This window comes from Sebastes fasciatus, chromosome 6, assembly GCF_043250625.1.
Source record: "Sebastes fasciatus isolate fSebFas1 chromosome 6, fSebFas1.pri, whole genome shotgun sequence".
In the NCBI taxonomy this organism is placed as follows: Eukaryota; Metazoa; Chordata; class Actinopteri; order Perciformes; family Sebastidae; genus Sebastes; species Sebastes fasciatus.
In genome coordinates, this window is record NC_133800.1 from 5,967,723 (window position 1) to 5,990,904 (window position 23,182).

General features: G+C 42.5%; 1 protein-coding gene across 16 annotated transcripts in view; it reads right to left on the reverse strand.

The window, feature by feature from the left end:
- Nucleotides 1-23,182, reverse strand: part of fbrsl1 (fibrosin-like 1) — a 340,229-nt gene that overhangs the window by 86,591 nt on the left and 230,456 nt on the right. The window lies entirely within an intron of this gene.

Below are 23,182 nucleotides of genomic sequence, written 5' to 3' on the forward strand. Positions count from 1 at the left end.
TGAAAACAAGCATTCGCACATTATGGGAATATCTGGGAAGACAGCAGAAACAGCTGATCAGTGTTCGCTACGTCAGAACTTATTCGACAAAGGCATTTCCATGAGAAAGGCAAAAACCACCTCCAGCGAGCGTTAAAACGTTTTTGTGCAACTGAGGAAGTTTTATAGAATTTTGCCATTTCAATACAGCTTTTTTAAATCGATAGTGTAATATTTTAGCAAAATATTACACTTCACAATTTTAAACGAAAACATCAATATCACGATCCCAACTTCATATACTCATATCAAATGAAGCTACCATTTTCACTTTGGTTTCTAATGTGATTCTAACCTAATAAATAAAAAGGAAACGCTAGAGTCAGGCTAAATGCTTTTAAGTGACCAGCAGGTTTGAGGAAACTCATGGACAATCAGTAGTACTGTTTTTGTCTTTGGTTCCTTTATTGTGGGTCCACATCCTCCATGTTGTTTCACTGCCAAACCTGTTGGTGAGTCAAAACAGTCTCTGATGACATTAAAACACTGCATGAGGCTCTGCTCTCCTCCGTATCTCTGTAGCCTTTTCACACAACATTAACATCATCACGCCTTGCGGCCACAAACGCTGCCTGCACCGGGGACCAACACGCTGGGAGTCAAACTGGGGCCATTGGGAGGAGGGGTTGGGGCGCCGTAACATTTATGATTTTCATCAGACCCAGCTCTGCCATCACCGCTGGCCCGACTCTATCAGCGGATTTTATTGTCTGCTGGGGTAAGTGGAGACGGCATTAACCCCTGTGGTGGGCACAGTGAAGCCAACGGTCCCTGGAATAGCAAACATTTACAACACGTGCCATAACTGGCTAGAACGAATGAGGAACAAGGAAGAGCGCGGCTAGGGAAGTTAGCTGACCTTATAAAATGTCTGGCTGCTTAGCTGCTCTGCTGCACGTTGGGAAGGCTGTTGATGTCTGAACGGTGACGTGATTTAAGGCTAAATTAGTATTCATCACACCAGTCACAAGCCATTAATCTAATATCCCCAACATGAAATGATATGCAAATTGTTGCCCATTGTAATGCTGTACCATGCGTCAGTGCTTCAAAATGGCCTCTGCTGCATCTGCATTACAAGTTCTGCACAATGAAAAGATATAGGTGCCCTGCCTTGCCTCCATATAGAAATGTTGCTGATCTCAAATTAGTCTGTAATATATATATATATATATATATAGGAATATAATTTGGCAAAGGCTGGTATGTTCAAAATCAAGAGCCAAACTATATATTATAGCTGCCCAGGAGCAATTGTGAACTATTTACATAAACAAGAGGCATGTTAGCTTCGGTGATAGCGTGTTTGAGTGTCAGACACTGCAGAGTTGAAAGATGTTTTGCATTTTGCTCATAAATGGAGAACAGTGGCTGTGTTCGGCTTCAGTTGGTTACAATTAATTCCAGAGGTGACGAGTCTCTTGGTTTTCATGATTTTTTTTCGTTCACTGTCAGAATCCACTGTAACCATGCTGACCACATACATCATTCAAACCCACAGAGGGGGTTAACTGTAACACATTTAGGATGCAATATCACACTAACTACTACACTTTTCTTTATTTTTTAGTATTTACCATGATTTAAAGGAGTATTACAGTCGTGAAGTTGCTACTTTGGGCCCCCGGAGCCCATTCAAATTCCCAATAAGGCTGAAGGGCTTCTGTTCGACCAGAGAATGAGTTTTTCTTTAAATCCCTGACCTTCATTTAGCACATGTTCCTGCTAGATTCCTATTTGTCTGATAAGTATATTTCTTTCTTGCTTGAAAAGATGTAACCAATGGCCTATCTACTGTATGGATAGTGCCATAGTTTTATGTACAGCATACTGCATGTTGATGATTAATGGCCATTCAGAGAAAAATTACTCCTAGGCTTGGTTTATGCAAAGAAAATCTGAAAATATTGGCACCGGCAGCTGGAAAGATTTGCATGGCTGCTTTTCAAAATGTGCTTAATGTTTCTGAACTCGCCTAATGAACAGAAACAGAACAATGGGACCGTTTCAGATGAAATTGGACCACAATATGTCAATCATTCACACCTGCTCCACAGCCCTGATACCTGCGCAAATTACAGCACCTGGGTGCGCAGAGCAGCCTCTCACTTCCCACGGTCACTGTCTCTCTCTCTCTTTGTTCCACTCATTCAAATCAGCTTTACTGGCATGACAGCACAGAGACCAATGTGCCAAAAGAGTAAAGTATATGATTTTGTCATATTATATACATTATCAGATGAGCAGCATGTTTAAACACATTGACACATTAGTATTATATGTGATTTTGTAATAAAAATTCTATATATCTTAATAGAAATTAAATGTATTCAGGCAAATTCAGATGAATTTTAGCGTTCCATTTAATTTATGACAACACATAAGGAGGATGAAGCCGGTGTTTGTGACGATATGATCATCACATCAATATATCGGCTATCTGCGATTGGTTGAGTACATCGCAGTTGCTTTTTTGGTGATTTTTTGGGCAATGTTTGTATTTTATTTTGTTGATTTAATGGTCTGCCTCCAAAGAACGAGAGCCGCTACGCAGGCAGAGAGAGAGACAGCGGGGAAACAGCGTGCAGAGCCGGCGTATTTTCACATCTATCACTGACCAAATTAGAGTTGGTGATTGACTAAAAAAGACGGTTTTGGTGAGTTTTATTTTGTGTCTGTCGAGTTTGAATGGGTTGACGATGGCCAATTGGAAAATTGTATCGCCCAACCCTACATCCCACTAGCGACACTGCCTGCTCCATAGAGGTGTCCTCCCTTTTGGGGTCATGCTGATAGCCACCCTGTATGTCTGTATATTTACCTGCCTGCATCACAAAGTCTTACTGTCAAAATAATTCTGTAAATATTCTTATAATTTTCATACCATTAATCTTTCCTCAAAACATGTCATATATGTGGATTCTGGATGCATTGTAGAAAGCTAAATACCAAAAGAAGAAATCACACCACTAGCACACTATATTCCCTAAGCCAAGTAATTCCTCTATGTTTTTATTGACATGCATATTGATGTGGCTGTACACAGTGTATTGATTTGCTAAAGATGAGTGCATATGCCTGCGGCTGAAATCATAAAACAATACATGGTCTCCTGAGGTTATCAATAAAGTCAATATTGACCTCAATAATGATTAGGTATAGACTGTTGTTGCATAATAATTAGACTTTGAGGTTTGAGCTCCTCATCTGCACATGGACACGTCCAGTTTGACCAAGTAGTAAATCTGCCAAAACAAACAATGTACCTAGACAATGTTTTTTCTCACCTCAGCGTAGTAAAAGGACACCAGAGGACAATTGTTTCTGGCGGCGTGCCCGGCTTTGAGGCTGAGGCCAGGGTCTGAGCTGTGTCAGGGAATATGCCTGGTGACAGATGCTCGGGAGACACGGGCCACGGCGGAGGTCCAGGGAGAGCAATTAGCACAAACGAAGCGGCTACGTCGTTAGCTGGTCTTTATTAGCCTCAGTGATCAGTTCAGAGGCCATTAGTCTCCTGTGATCAGAGGCTTCCCCGGTCGGCTCGGCCCATTACTGGCGTTTGTCATTGCGCATGTACACTGTGTCAAGGTGGTGAGACCCATGCATTGCTTTCCGGTCATTGAGATTAGAAATCAGCTAGTTAGTGATGCTCGTTTCGGATATTATGGATGTGATGCAGTTTGGTAATTACATGTTGAAGAAGAAAACAATATTGGGTGACATTCGAGAACAAATCATTTCCGTGTTTGTATTCTTAGTACTTGCTGTTCTTTGATATTTTTGGCACGTACAAGATAAAGACATGACATGCTGTATTAGCATACTTATGAGGTATTTTCATCACCTTTAACGGATACATCATTATTCTCCTATGTTTTGATGGATAATTTTAGAACACTATGCTTTAAATAAAGACTAGAATTTTTGGGCAAACACAAAAACATAATTGGAAAATTGCAGGAAAATTTGTCAAATTTGCAGCACAAAATGTTTTCTATCAGCCAATTTAATTTATCAACACTGATTCTGGCAGTAGCATTCAAAATCACATTTTTTTTAAAGCCTGTGGTCAAAAGAAGACCAAGGGGGACGTCCTTGTGTCTTAAGAGATAAATGACTTTGCTGCACGAGGGTTCAATTCAGTGCTTTCCCTTTGAATGAATAGCGAGTGAATTATTGCTAATGTTATAATAAAGCAGATCATTCTAAATAGAAGATAGATGGGCAATGTGGAGGTCATAGTAGGGGGTCATAATGTGAATGACTACTAAAGTAAAGCAGTCACTGCCTTCTGTTCAACTGGTTCTGCTTTGTGTTATTTATTTTCACAACTATTTGAAGTGCAATGTCTACTCAATCGCGCCTAACGTGGTGGGAACGCTAGTACAGAACATCTTGCTCTGTACCTCGTGTGATATCACTGGCTGGCGGGGGGCTCCGGGACATCTTCTTCTACACCTCTCTTCTCTGTCCTGTGTTGCATGCTGGGAAAGAACCACCCTGCATGTTGTTCCTCTCCTTTGCCCGGGCCCTGAGAGACTTCCCTGCTAATGTTCCCCTCCTGTTTTACAGCAGCGCTTCCTGGAACAGCCCCCCTACTAGTCATCAGATGCTACATTAAGGGAGCACTCTGAAGTCTTCCTCCACCACTAAGGGCCCCTGATAAATAACTTATGGGGGAGAGGATTCAAAACATCTCTCCTATTACTAGCCTCGATTCATTTTTTACAGTCCCTCGAGCCTCCCATCTGTCCTGCACTTCAAACGCATGCGAATGCTCTGAGATGCTTTCCCTATTCCATCCTATGGGATCCATGTGAAGGTAGAGACGGAGGGGAGGCAGGGATGTGAGGGGGCTGGGTGGAAAGAAAAGGAATATGACAGAGCCAGGAGCTTTGAGCAGCAGAATGTGCCGAAAGCATCTCTCCCATCACCTTCCCTTCTGACTATTCTCCACGGAGGGGAAGAAAGAAAGCATTTGAAGGGAGAGGGAGAGGAGGGAGGAGGGAGGGAAAGCTCTGCGGTTGAAGCGTCATTGTCCGGCTCAGAGCTGCCACTCTCTGTCAAATTATAACACGTCCAACAACTCAGCCTTTTCTCATTCGCAATTACAAATTAGTCCATTAGGCTGTCGGCTGCCTGTCCCTTCTCTTCTCTGTGCTGGAAGGGAATGTATGTATGTGTGTGTGTATATGTGTGTGTGTAGATCCATACGGGTGGGCAGATGGGAGGGGACCTTCCCTGGGTGGGAGATGGCAGTTTTAAGCCACATAACGAGACAAACAAGCAAACCAACAGTTGTAATTTGATGTGATGTCGACAGTAATTGTCTTTGATGCCGCGGGTAGGCACGAAGGTGGAACGGGGGCGCGGCGGGTCGGCCTTGAAGTGGTAGTTATGGAATATAAATTGGGGCTGCCTGTTTTCTGAAGGTATGAAAAAAGAAATTCCAGGCGCCCATTTTGGCGAGGCCATTGCGACGGCGTTTTAGTCAACCGCCCTATCAGCTTAAATGGATTTTAAATTAGCAGTGAGAGCATAGCTAACAACACGTCTCAGCTGAAAGGAGCGCACTCTGCGGAGAGAAAAGCATACATGTGACACGTATGGATCTTGATGGAGTGAAGGTGGCTTTCACTGATCCCTTTTATTGAGACCATTATTTTTTTTTTCCCAGCTTTTGAATTTGGCTCTATTCACATTTCCAGCAAATTCAATTTGAGCTCTAGATCAAAGATGTGCATGAGACCAATTTAGTGTAAAGTAAATAACAGGGAGACACTTATTCAAAAGGTGATTATCTGATTTAACTAACATCGCCATAAATCACATGAAATTGAATTATTACGCCTTTTCTCCTAATGAATCATCATGATTTCTATCCAACGTGTGCATTTATAGAGCCTCAAGGTGGCTCCTCTGAAAGGGAATTCATTACTGTCTTCTCTAGTGGGCCTAAAAGGAACTCTCTTGTTATACTATATTCTGATGCAGATTATTATTTGGGCTTCGACTTGGTAGTTGATTCAGAATCAGAATCAGAAATACGTTATTGATCCCCAGGGGGAAATTGGGGTGTTACAATTGCTCATATATATAAACATAAAGAGATGTAAGAAAATAGAAATAAAGGAGTATGTAACATGTAAATCATGTACATAATGCTACAATATGTACATAATGCTACAGTATAAACAACTATATGTAAAGAAATTATCGCTGTCAATTGATTAAAATATGTAATTATGATTAATCGCATGCCTGTTCATAGTTAATCGCTAACATTTTTTAGTCTGTTAAAAATGTACCTTAAAGGGAGATTTGTCAAGTATTTAATACTCTTATCAACATGGGAGTGGTCAAATATGCTTGCTTTATGCAAATGTATGTATATATTTATTATTGGAAACCAATTAACAACACAAAACAATGACAGATATTGTCCAGAAACCCTCACAGGTACTGCATTTAGCATAAAAAATATGCTCATAACATTGCAAACTGCAGCCCAACAGGTAACAACAGCTGTCAGTGTGTCAGTGTGCTGACTTGACTATGACTTGCCCCAAACTGCATGGGATTATCATAAAGTGGGCATGTCTGTAAAGGAGAGACTCGTGGGTACTCATAGAACCCATTTTTCCATTCACATATCTTGAGGTCAGAGGTCAAGGAACCCCTTTGAAAATGGCAATGAGAGTTTTTCTTTGCAAAAATGTAGTGCAAGTTTGGAGCGTTATTTAGCCTCCTTTGTGACAAGCTAGCATGACATGGTTGGTACCAATGGATTCTTTAGGTTTTTCTAGTTTCGTATGATACCAGTATCTCTCACTCTAGCTTTAAAACTGAACTCGCTACAACCTCTGAAAGATGGATTGCATTAATGCGTTAAAGAAATTCGCATTAACGTGTTATTATTGCGTTAACTTTGACAGCCCCTAAAGAAATATAAGTAAGTAATGAAATTAAAAATAAGAAATGAGAATACAAGAAATATGAAATATGTACAAATATTTGCATTAAGACATGCAATATATAACATGTAACCAAAGTGCAAATAAGTAAATACAAAATGCTGAGAAGTGGGATCTATTAAGTGTGTTAAATATAAATGCCAGAATGGTATAAATAAGAGTTAAATAAGAATATTTCTTGAAATGTACAGTATGACTGCAGAGTATTGCACAGTTGAATTATTGCACAAATTACCGTGCAGTTGAGTGAAGTCAGTATTGTATATAGCAGCTGACGGGTGAAATAAGTCCACTAAATCCAACTGTTTTTCCCTTCTGGCCGCTATTACAGCCAGTTACTAAATGTCAATGCCCAGATGACTAGTTCTGCCTTCAACAGTACCCTGTGGATGTAGGTGGAAAGCACAACCACACTGTCTTGAATTAATAAGGCTGGTCTCGTTTTATCACTAGGAGAGTAAAGCTAATGAAATCATGCAGGAATTAAGTTGTTTAAGGGCTAAACTCTGGTTCTTGGCGAACGGTAATGAGCATGCTATGCGGGAACCCCCCTCCAACCTCCTCAGTCTATGTCGAGCTACTAACACCGCTTTCATCCAGCCGATCTAAAAAAAAAAAAAGGACACAAGCAAGTCTTTCAAAGGACAAATACGGAGTGGGGGGTTTTGGGGAGCCAGGGTGAACTTAACAAGCCGGGATCTTACAGATTTAAAGGTACTGCTAAAAATTTATGGAGGCATGTTTGGACGGGGGCCACGGCGAACAGCTTGGCCAGCTGAGCAACATCACAGCGGGACGCCTAATAAGCTCCGCGCAATTTTTCACCCCATATTTTATCAATAAAAAAGCAGTTTAAACAGTCCCCCCCCCTCCCGAACCGCAGCCGCTGCACTGCCTGCCATCTGGAGCCCTCTTTCATTTTATAATCCAACTGTCATTAAAATGCTTCTTGGCAGTTTACAGCTCGTTCCCCCTGTGCAGATGTGGAAGCGATCTTCAGACGGGGCCCTCTGATCAAAGTGTTCGCTGCTGTCAGGCTGAACACTTACCACCCTCAGGCTACCTTCCAGTCCTATCCGGACTTAATGCCTCCCATTATTTATTTATTTCCACACTTCTCTATTTATCAGGTGCACCGCTCCCTGCAGAGCTATGGTCAGCTCCACAAGCTGGCAGCCGTCGCCCAGAGGTTACAGAGGCAGGCTCGGGATGGGAGGTCACAGGTTAGAAATGTTGTTAAGGTGCTGTTAGGCAAAGCATGTAACCTCACTAAATGGACTGGTGGAGTTCACATTAGCTGAAAGGAAAGAATGAAAAGAAAGCCAGAGCTCCTTGGTAGCCGAATGGTTACAGCGCACGCCATGTAAGGTAACCACAACGTCCAGGGTTCGATTCTGGCTGATTCCAGTCTGCCTCTACTCTGTCATCTGTCTAATAAAGGCGAAAAATGCCCCAAAAAAAATAACCTTACAACAACAAAAAAGAACAAAACAAGAAAGCCAAACCACTCAGTCTGACCCTTCCATACTGTAGTAGTGTTATTTTTGGTGGCTGAATGCTGAAAAGATTTTAAGTCCAGAAAAAATAACACAGATTAAGATCAACTTTCAACCAGGCCTATTAGCTAACAATGAAATATAATTTACTCTCAATCACACAAAGAAGTCATCTACAGTGTATGATGAACTGGCACTACTTCCCATTAGGAATGAGAGTATTTAGTCAATAAATGTCAAATGTCTCAGACAGAAATTCTGTCAACACTAGGGCTGTGTATTGGCAAGAATCACGTACGTATCATGATACAGAGGTTACGATTCAATATATCGCGATTAGCGCTGTCAAAGTTGACGCGATAATAACGCGTTAACCCAAATTAGTTTTAAGTTGCAAGGGTCTCAGTTGTAAAGCTAGAGTGAAGATACTGGTATCATATGAAACTAAAACACCTAAAGAATCCATTGTTACCATCCATGTCACACTACCTTGTCTCGAAAAACTGGCATGGCAATTTTCAAAGGGTTCCCCTGACTTCTTATCTGAAGATATTTGAATGAAAATGGGTTCTATGGGTACCCACGAGTCTCCCCTTTACAGACATGCCCACTTTATGATACTCACATGCTGTTTTGGCCACACTGGCAGCTGTTGTTGCATGTTGGGCTTGAGTGTGCCATGTTATGATTTGAGCATATTTTTTTATGTTAACTGCAGTACCTGTGAGGGTTTCTGGACAATATTTGTTGTTGTTTTGTGTTGTAAATTGATTTCCAATAATAAATATATACATACATTTGCATAAAGTAAGCATATTTGCCCACTCCCAAGTTGATGAGAGTATTAAATACTTGACAAATCTCCCTTTAAGGTACATTTTGAACAGATAAAAAATGTCAATTAAAGGGACTCTACGTAAGAATCAGAAATTGCTTGTTAACAGCGACACCTGTGGCTGATAAGTCAACGAAAGTCAGCGTCCTGTTGCTCGCGCTTGTGCTCGCTCTACATAGACATGAACCAGCATCGCTCAAAACAGTGAGGCGACACACGTCAGCTAAAACCACAATATCACTCTATATTTCACCTGCTTTGCATTAATGTTAGCAGACCAGACGAAGGTCTCTCCATGAATCGATGCTGATACTGTGTTTTCCTGCTTCAGACTCCCGACCGTGGTCAGAAGGAACAGGGAAGACACCGGCACCCGGTCGGAGACGATAACGTTTCTCGCTGCGGAGCTCCGTCACTTCACAAGTCACGGGAAACCTCTGTTGGTCTGGAGGAGCTGCAGCATTTATTTCTGTACAAACTTCCCCTGTACATTCACTACATATTCTCAGACCTACTAACTCTTCTGCAGAGTGTAGTGTGCGCGCATGCACGTGAGAGGTGGAGCGAGATAGCGATTGAGAACGAGCGCGGTGTGTGAGTGAAGGCAAGCAGGCAGAGGAGCAGAGTACAGCATCGACTCCGTCCCTGGAGAACAAAGCGGTGGTCTCCCCTGTGTCTTCTGACCACGGTCGGGGGGCTGGAGCAGGAAGAGTTAACACTGTTTTGCAAGACGGGCTTCACTAGATATAACTTTGCAGTTTTGGTGCTTCCGTGTAGTTTGTGTTGGAGTCTAACCACACGCGAGCCGCATGGGACACCGACCCGCAATGATTTATACGTGTAAGAAATTTTGAACAGTCCCTTTAAGAGGGCACATACACAGAGGGAGCATCTTTTTGCAATTTAAATAAAGTATTGACTGAGTTAATCTTTGCATGTAAACTGTTAATTCAAAATTGATAGCGTTTTTGAGAATCAATACAGTATCACAAAATGTGGCGATACTCAATATTTTCAATATGTTTTTGCACCGCTAGCCAACACAATGCACTGCTTCAGTCCTGCCTGTGATTTAATTGATTTTATTTCCACCAGTAAGACACCAGTGGAGCACAAACACAACTATGCTGTAGGACTGTATATGAGTGAAGCATGGAAGAATCGACCTAGCATGCCAAAACAACAATAAATATGATTTACTTAAAAAGGGCTCACATGCTGTATATCATTGCAATAAGTCACTAACAAGAGCTAAATGTGAGCTTAATAACATGAGCGTTTCTGGCAGCAGACACAAAGGTGATGGCAGTAGGTCAACCCGTTGGCAGTGTCTCTGTATCATATCACGCTGCCACATTCACTGTGTGCACACGCATGACTTGCGGGCTGCCCGGCGACCCGCGGCCTCCTCACTGATGTGGCGTGGCGCGCACGGCGTTAATGCTCCGACCGGGTGTTGATTGAGCTCCCCTAAAGCCAGTGACGCATGTTGCCTTTGTTTGGCAGCCGTCCCGGTGTAAGAACTGGGGCCATATTCCGCCTGTCAGTGCCATGTGTTCGCTCTCCTCAGAGCACAGCGGCTGATGCCACTCAACCACCGCCCCCCCTGCCTCCCACCCCCCTGGCATCTCTGTGGGCACCCCAGGCCTAGCAGGCCCGCACTAATGAAGTCAAATTAATTTAATGGATGCCCATGCCGCCTGCGTCTGTGGTGCTTGGCAGGGGGACAGTTCTAATGCTGGTCTCTGTCTGTGGCTCCGAACCTCATACATATCCAAGAGCTGCTGCACGTCTTCTGTGTGTCAAGCCCAAACTGACAAGCATATCAGCTTCAGTTGTGCCACTGTGCCCTGCATGACTCACAATTGATCTTCCGTGCCCATAAAAACTAAAGTGGCAGGTCGAGTTCTGCAGTTAACTTCGGAGAGAGACCAGGTGTGTCCACTAATTAAAGCTCACTGAAAAGGCGAAGGGAAAATAACTGGCAAATGAACATGAGTGACAGCCGTCGTTAGTACCTGCTTCCCGCTGCCCCCTGAGCCTAAAAATCCCCCTGTTAACTTTTATGGAGCACCCTTTGATACAATAATTATTTTTTTCCCTGTAATCTTTCAAGCCCTGTACCTTTTCCCCTGGCTGGCGCAGATCAAAGCGGGCTGGTTTTGTGCATAAGGAACTGCAGAGGCTGGGGTTTCTGGCTTAATTGAAGGCAGCTGGCCCCTGTGTGTGTTTGGGCCTGATCTCAGCGTGCTCTCCGGGGTTCTCGGCTTTCCACATCACATACACACTCGCCCACGGAAAGTTCCCTCCAGAGCCCAAGTGACGTGAGGGCCTGCAGGGCTTGAGGTCTGGCAGTCGCCAGCCCATCCACAGGCATCTGAGTGTTTAGATTGACTTGGAGATGCTCAAGTGGTTAGCAAAAGAAAGACGGAGTATGTTTCTCTCGGTGGGTGGGAGAGAGGCTCAGGCTCAGTGCTCGCTTCCTTCACTGTCCATCATCGCCATTATGAGGGCTGCAGATGATCCTTCCCACAAAGGCGCGAGGCTGTGAAACTTGGCTTCAGTAGGGAATATTTGGAGACAGAATACAGAGCCTCAAGAAATAACAATGACCAGTGACTTCATGATTAATGTGTGTTGATTTTCCTTATAAAATTTCTACAAAAAAAAAAGTATGACTAGCGTGCTACTTAGCTGACTGGCCTCTTTGTCTGAGAAGGGAATTGAGGCTCTCTAAACATTCTTTTCGCAGCCACAGTGGACCTAAGCTCCATTTGCTGATGTATTCCTGGCCTAAAAGGAAGCGACGCTTCTTTAGGGAAACATTATCCCCGATGGCACTGGTTCCTAATAACAACAGGGAATTCTATATTTATCCCTGATTGCATATGCCATTTGTTGTGGCGGAAAAGCAAGTCCTCTTGCATTAGGAAGTCTTGCGCAGACAAGCCAAGGCTGGGATAGACATGAGTCTTGGTGCGCCAGCTCTAAACGCACACAGAGTCTGTCTTGGATTTCCAGCCAGCAGAAATGTGTAAGCAATTACAGTCCAACCATGTTTATTGAATAAAAACCCACTTAGACATTATGTTTATGCACGATCAGAAACACTCAAATCTTACATCCACGTACACAAAAACATTTGTGTCTTTTTTTCCTCTTTTCCACAGAACATCTGCACCCAATATGGAGTCAATTTTACTTTTATTACTCATGTGGAAAAATGTATATAGTGCTTGGATTGTTATTCAAACACTTGAAAAACAATGAATGCTGTGCCATGCTGCTTTGGAGCACAGTGGACACACACTGAGCTTTAGCTGCCTGTTTAACTTTGTGTCCCAAAACTGAGAATTGAGATGACTCCCAGGGCTATGTGTTATGCTTTACTTGCTCTTAAGTGGATGCACATTAACTGCTGTAAGAGTGCATCATTAAAAGAAATGCTACGCATTAAGTGACCTCAGGTTAATTAGGTTAAGCAGGTTTTATGTTTGATATTATGTTCTGCAATCCAATTATTTTGAAAGCTAGATGACGTTATGCAACCAATAAAAGCTGCGGCCCTCTTAATATTACACAGTAATCTTATTTCATGCTAATGTTGGAAATATTCATAAATTAAGTTTTAAAGGAAAGAAATTTGAACTTCCATTTGGATTACTAAAAATTAAGGCTGTCAATCTCTTAAAATATTCAATTGCAAGAATGTCAATAGTTAATCATGATCAATTGCGATTTAATCACAATTTTTTTATCTGTTCAAAACAAAAAAAGGTTTGTAGTACTGTATGTAGTTTTGTAAGTATTTATGCAAATGTATGTGCATATTTATTATTTGAAATCAATTAACAGCATAAAACAATGACGGATATTGTCCAGAAACCCTCACAGGTACTGCATTTAGCATAAAAAATATGCTCAGATCATAACATGGCAAACTGCAGCCCGACAGGCAACAACAGCTGTCAGTGTGTCAGTGTGCTGACTTGACTATGACTTGCCCCAAACTGCATGTGATTATCATAAAGTGGGCATGTTTGTAAAGGGGAGACTCGTGGGTACCCATAGAACCCATTTTCACTCACATATCTTGAGGTCAGAGGTCATACAGACCCCTTTGAAAGTGGCCATGCCAGTTTTTAAAACATTTGCGTAAGTTTGGAACATTATTTCTCCTCATCCGACATGGTTGGTACCAATGGAATGTCCTTCCATTCATATGATGCCAATATCGTCCCTCTATCAAGCTACAATCTAAAAATCACAAGTTGCATTAATGCGTTAAAGAAATTAGTGGCCTTAAAACGAATTTGCGTTAACTTTGACAGCCCTACTAAAAATCATTTGTTAACAGCAGAGCCATCAAAAAATACTGAGAAGAAATGTGCAATTGTTTTCGTCGACAGATACATACAGTATCAGTTAACTGTAATGTGGTACTGCGGCTGGTGTAATACTTCACACTTTGATATGTCATGCCATGCTTTCTCTATCACTATATCATTCAACTGACGAGATCTCGAGCAGAAAATTGTGCAATCGAGCGTTTCACCTGGCCGTCGCTGAAACCTCTCCTATTACAGAACCAGGGCTCTCAGGTGGGAAAAATAGTGTTTGAGGGGAAAACCAGCTCTAAAAACGGATCTGGTTGAGGTGGAGGAAAAACACACAGCCAAACCTGGTGTTCATCGGGGCAACAATAAGTCCCTCAATAACAATGATCACAAGCTGTTGAACATGGCTGAGTGGTGACAGGATTTTCTCAAAGCGCTAGCAGAGCTCTGGTGTTTCGAAGACAGAGGGTTGGGTGTGCGTTATGATTTTAACAGAACAAAGGGACGACTATTTGTTCTATTAACACTCTCTGCCAACACAAACAAACTTCAGGGAGAGGAGGCAGCGAGTGAAAGAAGATTCCAGTCTTGATGCCATGTTATGTTTTCACACCTCCCCTGCTCTGAGTGGCTGGCGTGGTTTTGCTTGCCAAAGCCCTTCTATTTTCATCCGCCATGCCAACATCAGTGCTAACCTTTAAGAAAGAATCTGGACCAGGCTATTGGGTGCCACATCAATGACGCCACAGCCATGTTAACTGTCCCTGCGTCGCCGCATGACATGCATTGCTAGTGACAAGCCGTCTTTGCCGATGTCAGTTGGCCGTGTCTGCTGGCGGGCCCTGCAGAAGCTCCAAGTTTTCCTCTGTCATCACGCCTCTTCTTCCCAACATGCACTGGGGCTGGGTTTCACCGCTGAGCGTGCCCTTACACTCACTTCCCCTCCGAGCTCGCACATAAACACACATCACATAGGACTAAAGGTCTTCACTTCAGAGACAAATCCAATTGTGCTCCCTGATCACCGCATACTTGTGCTTCTAAATGCACAACAGATGTATCTCTTGACAACCACGAGAAGCAAAAGAATAAAAACATTAGCCTGCAGAGCACACATGACTTGGAGCTGACCAGAAATGAGAGCATGTTGCAAACAGCTCAATAGAAATTAAAGAGATAAATGTTTCCAGGTTCATTGTAATAGCTAGATGTGGAGGAACATCATGAGATGTTTATTTCAGGCCAATCTACAAAGCTACAAGTCATCATCTAAAAAGTTGATGATGACTTAACTCTAATCTTAACCTTAACCTTTAAACTTACTGGAGGCCTTACATTCAAACTAGGGCGGTGAATTTATTAAAATAGTTAATCACTATTAATAGCAAATTAATTGCACATTTTTATCTGTTCAAAGTGTACCTTAAAGGGAGATTTGTCAAGTATTTAATACTCTTATCAACATGGGAGAGGGTAAATATGCTGCTTTATGCAAATGTATGTATATATTTATTACTGGAAATCAATTAACAACACAAAACTATGACAAATATTGTCCATAAACCCTCACAGGTACTGCGTTTAGCATAAAATATGCTCAAACCATAACATGGCAAACTGCAGCCCAACAGGCAACAACAGCTGTCAGTGTGTCAGTGTGCTGACTTGACTATGACTTGCCCCAAAACTGCATGTGATTACCATAAAGTGGGCATGTCTGTAAAGGTGAGAGTCGTGGGTATCATAGAACCCATTTTCATTCACATATCTTGAGGTCAGAGGTCAAGGGACCCCTTTGAAAATGACCATGAGAGTTTGTCCTCACCAAAATTTAGCGATATTTGGAGCGTTATTTAGCCTCTTTCCCAACAAGCTAGTATGACATGGTTGGTATCAATGGATTCCTTAGGATTTCTAGTTTTATATAATAGTATCTTCACTCTAGCTTTTAAATTAAGCCCACTACAACCTAAAAATCGCAAGTTGCGTTAATGCGTTAAAGAAATTAGTGGCATTAAAACAAATTTATGTTAATGCGTTATTGTGTTAACTTTGACAGCCCTAGTTTTTCTAAAGTTATATATCTTCTCATTTCCCCCCTTTTCTGTTTTGTTTCACTTCCAGGCTTAGTCACAAAGTGAAAAGCGTAGTGAATAGAAGGAACTGAGTGAGAGAAAAAGGAGAAAGAGAAAGAGGGAGGGAGGCAGAGAGAGAAAGACAAAAGCAAGAGGAGAAAAATGACATCTCCATATTAAGGCCTGTGTTGCCGGTGTCAGTTCTAATTTCACAGTGCCTGTGGGGAGCTGAATGCAACCAGTCAGCTCTGGTCTCATCTCGTTCCTCCTCCGTTTTGAATCGGGGCCGGCGAATCCCAAGCTGGGGGGGAAAGGAATATTACTGGCAAATTGGTTTTAGATTAAAGGAGGTGGCGGGGCATTCTGCTTTCTCAGCTCTTTCCCAGGTGCACTTAATCTAATTTCATTAAAGAGATGAGGACGGATGATCACTTGTGTCGAAGCATTAAGCCGGTCCATTTTTCCCCGTCCATAAAAAAACGTTAAGGTTGTCAGCGGCCTGGTGGGTGGCCTGTTTGTTATTGAATGTGATGACTCTCGGAGACCAATCTGGATCTCGCAGAGCAGCGGGGGGTTGGGGAGGGGGAACATACCTACATGAATATATATTACCATTGCCGTTTTCCTTTTTCCAAGATGGCGACAGAGGGGGAGAGGTAAAATCTGACAACACTGGTAATGACGCATAGAGAGCGGCCAGTAAATAATAAAAGAAGAAATACCAGGAGGATGAGAATTTAAAGAAAAAGTGGAAAGATGGTGTTAACGGATATGTTTGAAATCCCCACAGCATGCTTGTTTTTCATTGCGGGTGCACTGCTAACTTCCGAACGTACCCCCTCCCTCCCAATACATCAGCTGGGAGGATACCACTAGCTGACGAGCCATTACTGATAAGCCGGTAGAGACGCTCCGACGCGGTGATATGGCATTCATTCTGCACACAGCAGGAAGATAAGGGGGTAGAGAAGGAATTAATGTGTCAATCAGAGCTGGAGCGCTGCCCTGGCAGATGAGTACACCGGAGCCATAAAAGAGCTCATAGACAGGATGTGGTAATGGTCCTTGGAGACTCCCCCGGAGACAGATACACTTTCTGCTGAGTGACTGCTCGGCAAATAGGACCAAATAGAATTAGCCGACCTGGGTGTCCTCCGCCGTGGCTATGGTGATGGCGGCGGCGGCGGCGGTGAGACACACCTGACACGAGGCCGCCGTGTTAAGGGCTGCAGAGGATATAAGCGGCTCATGCTAACGTTCGGCACACAGACAGACAGCCACTGTATTATTTGCACGGGAGAAAGAATACGGAGGAAATTGGAGGAGCCAGCGAGGATGGGAAAGTGGGTCCTAATGGAGATAGGATGACACTTCAGGAGAGTGCATGGACAAACTGAGGAGGGATGAATCCCGCTCTATTTCTTCCTCTGCCGCTCCAATGAAAGAAAATGACCGTCTTGACTTGGAGTATCTCAGACATGTCAGAGGTTGACAGCGTTGGATGGTTCATAGATTACAGGTGGAGCAGGGAGGGGTGGGGATGGATTTTCAACATTTATAGCAGCTGAAAGGACACTGAATAAGACCTGGTGTTAGGGACACTGATTGTGAAATCTGGAAGTCTTAACAAGTTCTTGTCCAATTGTCACCATATTGCTTGAAGATAAGTTTACCAGATAAGTATGTTACAGCAACAAATGAGTAATAAACTAAAAAATAAGAACCAATGAACTATTGAAACAATTCTCACAAAATTAAATCATGAAGCTGACCCTAATGAGCCAAATAAAACTTTAACTAGGATGTATGTCAAATCTCATTCACATTCATATCAAACGCTGTCCTCGTGACGTTTTGTTATCACAGATGTCATCGTTACACAAGAACAACCATTCATTCAACACATCTTTTGTGAAACAGCTGACGCGTGTTCTGGGGCGTTTCATCAGTCACACCGACACATCATTTAATGGCTCAAAGTATTTGGATCAAGAATAAAGAATCGATGACGTCCCCGGTTCCATAGCACAGCCTCAAACACACTTAGTCCCTGTATTGCCAGGCGATTTACCCAACATGTGGTTAGCTCCTTCATTACCATCTGATTTAGCATGGTTATGCCAAATAACAGTAAAGACTGTTAATTATCCATACAGAAGCCTCAATTATGTGCCTTTTTCCCCTCCAGGGTGCAGACACAAGTGAAGCTATTCAAGGTCAAGGCTGTTATATATATTTTTTTTTAAAGGAAAACTGAATTCTTGTCATCGTCAAACATCGTGGAATCTCGGAGATCAGATGACAGGCCTTACAAGAAGAAAAGCCAGCGGCGAGAACACAATGCCCAGATTCTGATTGCTTGTTTCTCCAAGGCTGGGCCAATCTACATAAAGACCCCCCTGGCAGCCCTGAACCGGAGGTGACCCGACCAATCTCAGAAGAATTCAAGTCTGACACGTTCGGGAAACACATCACTGCATGCCATCTCTATGATGAAAGTGAGCTTCGCAAGGTGCGGCAATCTAAACTGACTTTGCTGTGGCAGCAACTCGTCAGTTTTGTTCAAAATACAGTGTAACTGATTGCACCCTGGGGGCACACCTGGAAGCAATATTCTAATTAAGTTAATCTGTGAAATCCTGACAATGTGGGTGTTCAGGTGGCTGGTAATCTGATGTGAAAGGAGGCTTTGTTTTCGTTGGAAAGATACGGGAGGAGCTGGCACCTGTTTCAGCAAAAACGTTGCAGAAAATTATCGCTGTCGAGTTATCCTGAGAGCGGGCAATTACAAATGACAGTGTTTGTCTTTCTCCTCATGGAACCCAATTTCTACACCATCGGGCCTTTTTTTCTGCTTTTGGTGATGGCCTGTCAGTGAATCTTCTTCTATCCTCAGCAATTTGCTACGGATGATTCGCAACTGTTATCATCAACTTGATTATAATATGTGTTTCTAAGAAATGAAAAGGTCCGCACTGCTTTAGCCTTTATCCAGATGTTCTTTTCTTCGAGCACTCTTGTACATCAACAGTGTATTTTCAATGATTACACTGAAACCTGTTTTGGAATTATGCTGTCATACATTTACATTTCCTGTTGGCCACGAATGAAAGCTTTTCTTTGTTCAAAACCTCTGCTCCTGGGAATGCAACATTACCATCACTGGAACAATGGAAAATATCAGTACTTACCTTTGGGCCTCTTACTGCGATTATAAGCTTTCAATGTGACTATGTTGATGGGTTGCTATGTTGGGCATGACACAGGTTCTTATTAACCTTGCATGGTAGCTGGAAATCACAAGATCACACAAGAACCGCAGGATCACATGTCACACGAAAATCCACCTGGTCAGGCTTCAAGAAATGTGTTTGCGTCTGGCAAGCCAGATCATGGACCAATCAGAGTCCTGTGAGGAGCTACTGGCAGCTACGGGCGTATTTTAGAGGTGCATTCCTAATCGCATAGTTTTAACTTTTAGTACATACTGCAGCTGCCCTTACAAAGTACAAACTGTTGCATGCAGTATGCATATACAGTCAGAATAGCCAGAAAAGCATGCTGACTTACATACTGCAAAATGCGAGCGGATGTAGTAGCACATCCTGGTATTTTTGGCGTACTGCATTTGACATACTACTAATCCTTTTCTGGCATACTAAATAGTATGGTAGTATGGGTATTGGAACGCACAGTAGGTGTGTGAGGCGACACAGAGAGATGACTGTTTGTTGTAAACAACAGTGGCGGCTCCTTAAGAGGTTAGCATAGATGCTGCAATAGCATCAGTTACTGTATATCAGAACTGGAGAGTAGTTCTTCATTAAAAAAGAGCAAAGAACGGCACTGAAGGCTTTTCTCGATGGAAAACATTCATTCACTCTTCTTCCGAGTCTGACCGGCTGAGTTTGATTGACCGGTTCATCCAGTCACCTGCCAAGTATGTTTTGAAACTGCCTGCCCTTTTCCAAACACTTTCCAATGACGGCTTCTCAGATGGTTCTTTGTAACAAACCATCTGGCGGGTCAGGTTAAGTTCTTATTATTGCTCTATGTAATGAAAGGTTTGGTATTGCTTTTCATATCATAATGGAGTTAAAGGAGTTAGGATTTTACATTCATCGTCCATGTATGTATGTAAGGTTCATGTCTTTCAACGTCGCTTTCCCATTACATGTTGCTATTTATATTCATTCTCTATGTTAGTAATGTAACATATATTATGAAAACAAGTCCCTTTACAGACCTGTATTCATTTCTTCTTGAGTGACCTTTAAAGGAGAGGTTCACATTTTTAAGTCTATCTTAAAACACTACTGACATGCCCATATGTACATTGAAGGAGTTGTTGTAATGGCTCAATGTACATATGGGCATGTCAGCCTTGTTTTAAGATAGACTTGTAAAAAATGTGTACCTCTCCTTTAAGCACCAAGCACACCCAAACATCATAAAAAAGACTCGAGAGTCAGAACTTTAGAAGTGAGAATGAAAACTAAGAACTGAGACCAAAGCTTGAAGAGACATGAAAAAGCAAGTAGAGGATCTAGGAGTGAGAATCAATAGTTTTCCACATTGAAGCCAAGATAGCAGAACAACTTTCTTGCTCATGATTATATTTTTACATTTGCGTTTTATTATTTTGCTGCCAATGGGATTCACATTAAAGAGGGCCTATTATGCTTTTGTGCTTTTTCCCTTTCCTTTAGTATATTATATAGTTTTTTTGTTCATGTAAAAGGTCTGCAAAGTTACAAAGCCCAAAGTCAATGAGTAACTCTCCCCCCACAAAAACACTGCTCCTGATCTACCTGAAACACAAATATATAGGTCCTGACCACTGCAGACCGGGAACATCCCACAAGAGCTGCAGTTTTGGAGATGCTCTGACCCAGTAGTCTAGCCATCACAATTTGGCCTTTGTCAAAGTCGCTCACATCCTGACGCTTACCCATTTTTTTCTGCTTCCAACACAAAGTTCAAAGTTCAAAATGTTCACTTTCTGTCTAATATATCCCCCCCACTGCCAGGTGCCATTGTAACGAGATAGTCAATGTTATTCACTTCACCTGTCAGGGGTCTTAATGTTATGGCTGATCGGTGTGTATATATATATATATATATATATATATATATATAGATATCATATTTGTTTGTTTTTCACATCCTGTCCATTGAGTATGTTTCTCACCGTGTGGGTGCACAGTAAGTTGCAGTCACATTAGTAAAATGAGTCTTTTTCATAGATTGAATTCAGTATAAATTTTAATGAACCAGCACTGTTTGGCAAGCTAACATAGCACTTCGTGCCATACTGATGACAAGTGCATGAGAAGAGAAAAGCCTGACCAGGCGAAGCTGCAGTCTGGCTCTTGACAGTGGACTGTGTAGTAATTGGTACAAAATTCAACAATCAGACGGCTGAAAGCTTTGCAGCAATGTCTGATAGTCCACCGTGTCTTGAACTGCATCCAGGCCCACCTAAACTGGCAAACACAACTGGTGCCAAGCGCCAAATATGGAGCTGTTTTCTGAACAGACAGAGGAAGACACCTAACCGACAACACGGCAACACCGCTGAGTTTCTATGAAACCGCCTGAACAATGCTTGTTTTTTCTCTTCTCTCTCTTTTAGTAGTGTTGTTTAGTATCGTAGTATCAAACTTTTATATATTAAATGTCAAAATTTGTGACACTATATAGAACTGTTACAAGTCTCAAGGAACTGGTGGAGCAGGAAGGAAAACAAAACCCTGAAAAGGAAACACTGTGAGAGCTTCTCTCTACTTTACTTCCCTCTCTGCCCCCCCACAGTGATGCCAGGGAGCCGTATGGAGAGTGACAGGCCCGCTACGTCTTTCTGTCGTGTCAACTAGCTAGCGCCCTCGGTTCCTTCTCGCTTCAATGAAGAGATAAAAGCCTATTGACTTGCCAGGCTACAGTTAATGCAAATTGGGCCTACTATCAATGTATTATTTATGGGGAGAGCAGCAGACATTTCCACAGAACTGGGAGCTAGGCTTACAGGAGATTAGGCATGCTATCTCATTCATTTACCAGGGAGTAATTGCTAAACTGTGGAGGAATTAGAATGCGTGAGGCTCCCCAAAGGCGTTTCATCTTGTAACCAGGTGGCTGCCATCAGACAACCACCTCCAAGTCTGCGATAAACAAATACACAGAAGTGAAACTGATAGGCTACATCTGTCAAATTGTCAAATGGTTAAAACTTGATGACATCACTGCTAAAATAATATATCATTTTTTTAAGCTCACCAAGTTGCTGATAACGCCATAGCTCCGGTTTTTCGTTTTCCTTGTTTACATTTGAGGCTTTTGAAGGAAAATTAAGATTAAATTCACATTTCGCCACTGTCAGTAAAACTAACTTTTGTAGAAATGTTCATAAACCTCAAAGACTGTCCCATGAGGTGACATTACTTCACCCAAGCAAAAATGGAAACTGCACAAGTGAGCAGCTATCATTTCTGGCTGCCATCTTTGATTACGTTAAGGAACAGAGACACCTTCGTTGAACAACCCTTCTCTGTTTCCAAAATTGTATCTACATTTTTTGAGAAAAATAGGAATGTAGTTCTGTGACTGGAACATAATCATCATTGCAAAACTCTCATATGTTAAAGGTGCTCTATACGATATTCAGAGCATTAATATAGCATCAAACAACTATTTCCTATGTAAGGATATAGAGGAGTAATGTCTACCTGAGCAGAGAATGAAGTCTCGCTCCCTCTGTGTGTGTTGTAATTTAAGCTTCTCCGTGTTTTGTTGACATTGCCAGGCTGGCCGCATGCACCTTTTAGTGCATCTTAGTTTATGTGAGCGTGCCCCACTGGCTAGCTCATGGGCGCCACTCTGCACTGCGCTCATACGGCGGTTACAGCTGATAACGCCGTCGGACATCGCGGAAGTGTAGCAACCACTCTCCGGTTCCCCCTCAGGTTAACACTGTTAGCTCTGTCAGCACATTGGCCTTTGTTTTCACTGTTAGCGCTGTTAGCACCGTTAACAGCGTGTCGCCGGCTCATCCATCGCCATGTTGAGAGCCGTGCAGAGGCAATAGAAATGCTCCCAATCATGCATCGTATATAAAAGAAACAAGCAGATAGAGGTGGTATGTGCCATGCGATAAGAATTCTAAAGCTTACTATATGTAGCGTATGCTATGATCTAGGCTAGAAGGCCTATTTAAAGGTACAGTGTGTAGAATTTGGCAGCATCTAGCGGTGTGGTTGCAGATTGCAACCAACTGAGAACCCCTTCGCTCACTCCATTGCTTAACTGTTGGAACACCGTTCGCCTCGCTCAGAGGCAATCCTTACCATAATAACACTACTTTAGGAGCAACGGAAGTCAGACGGCGGCTGGCGGTACCACGGTTTTGACCTCTGTGGCTTACGTTACC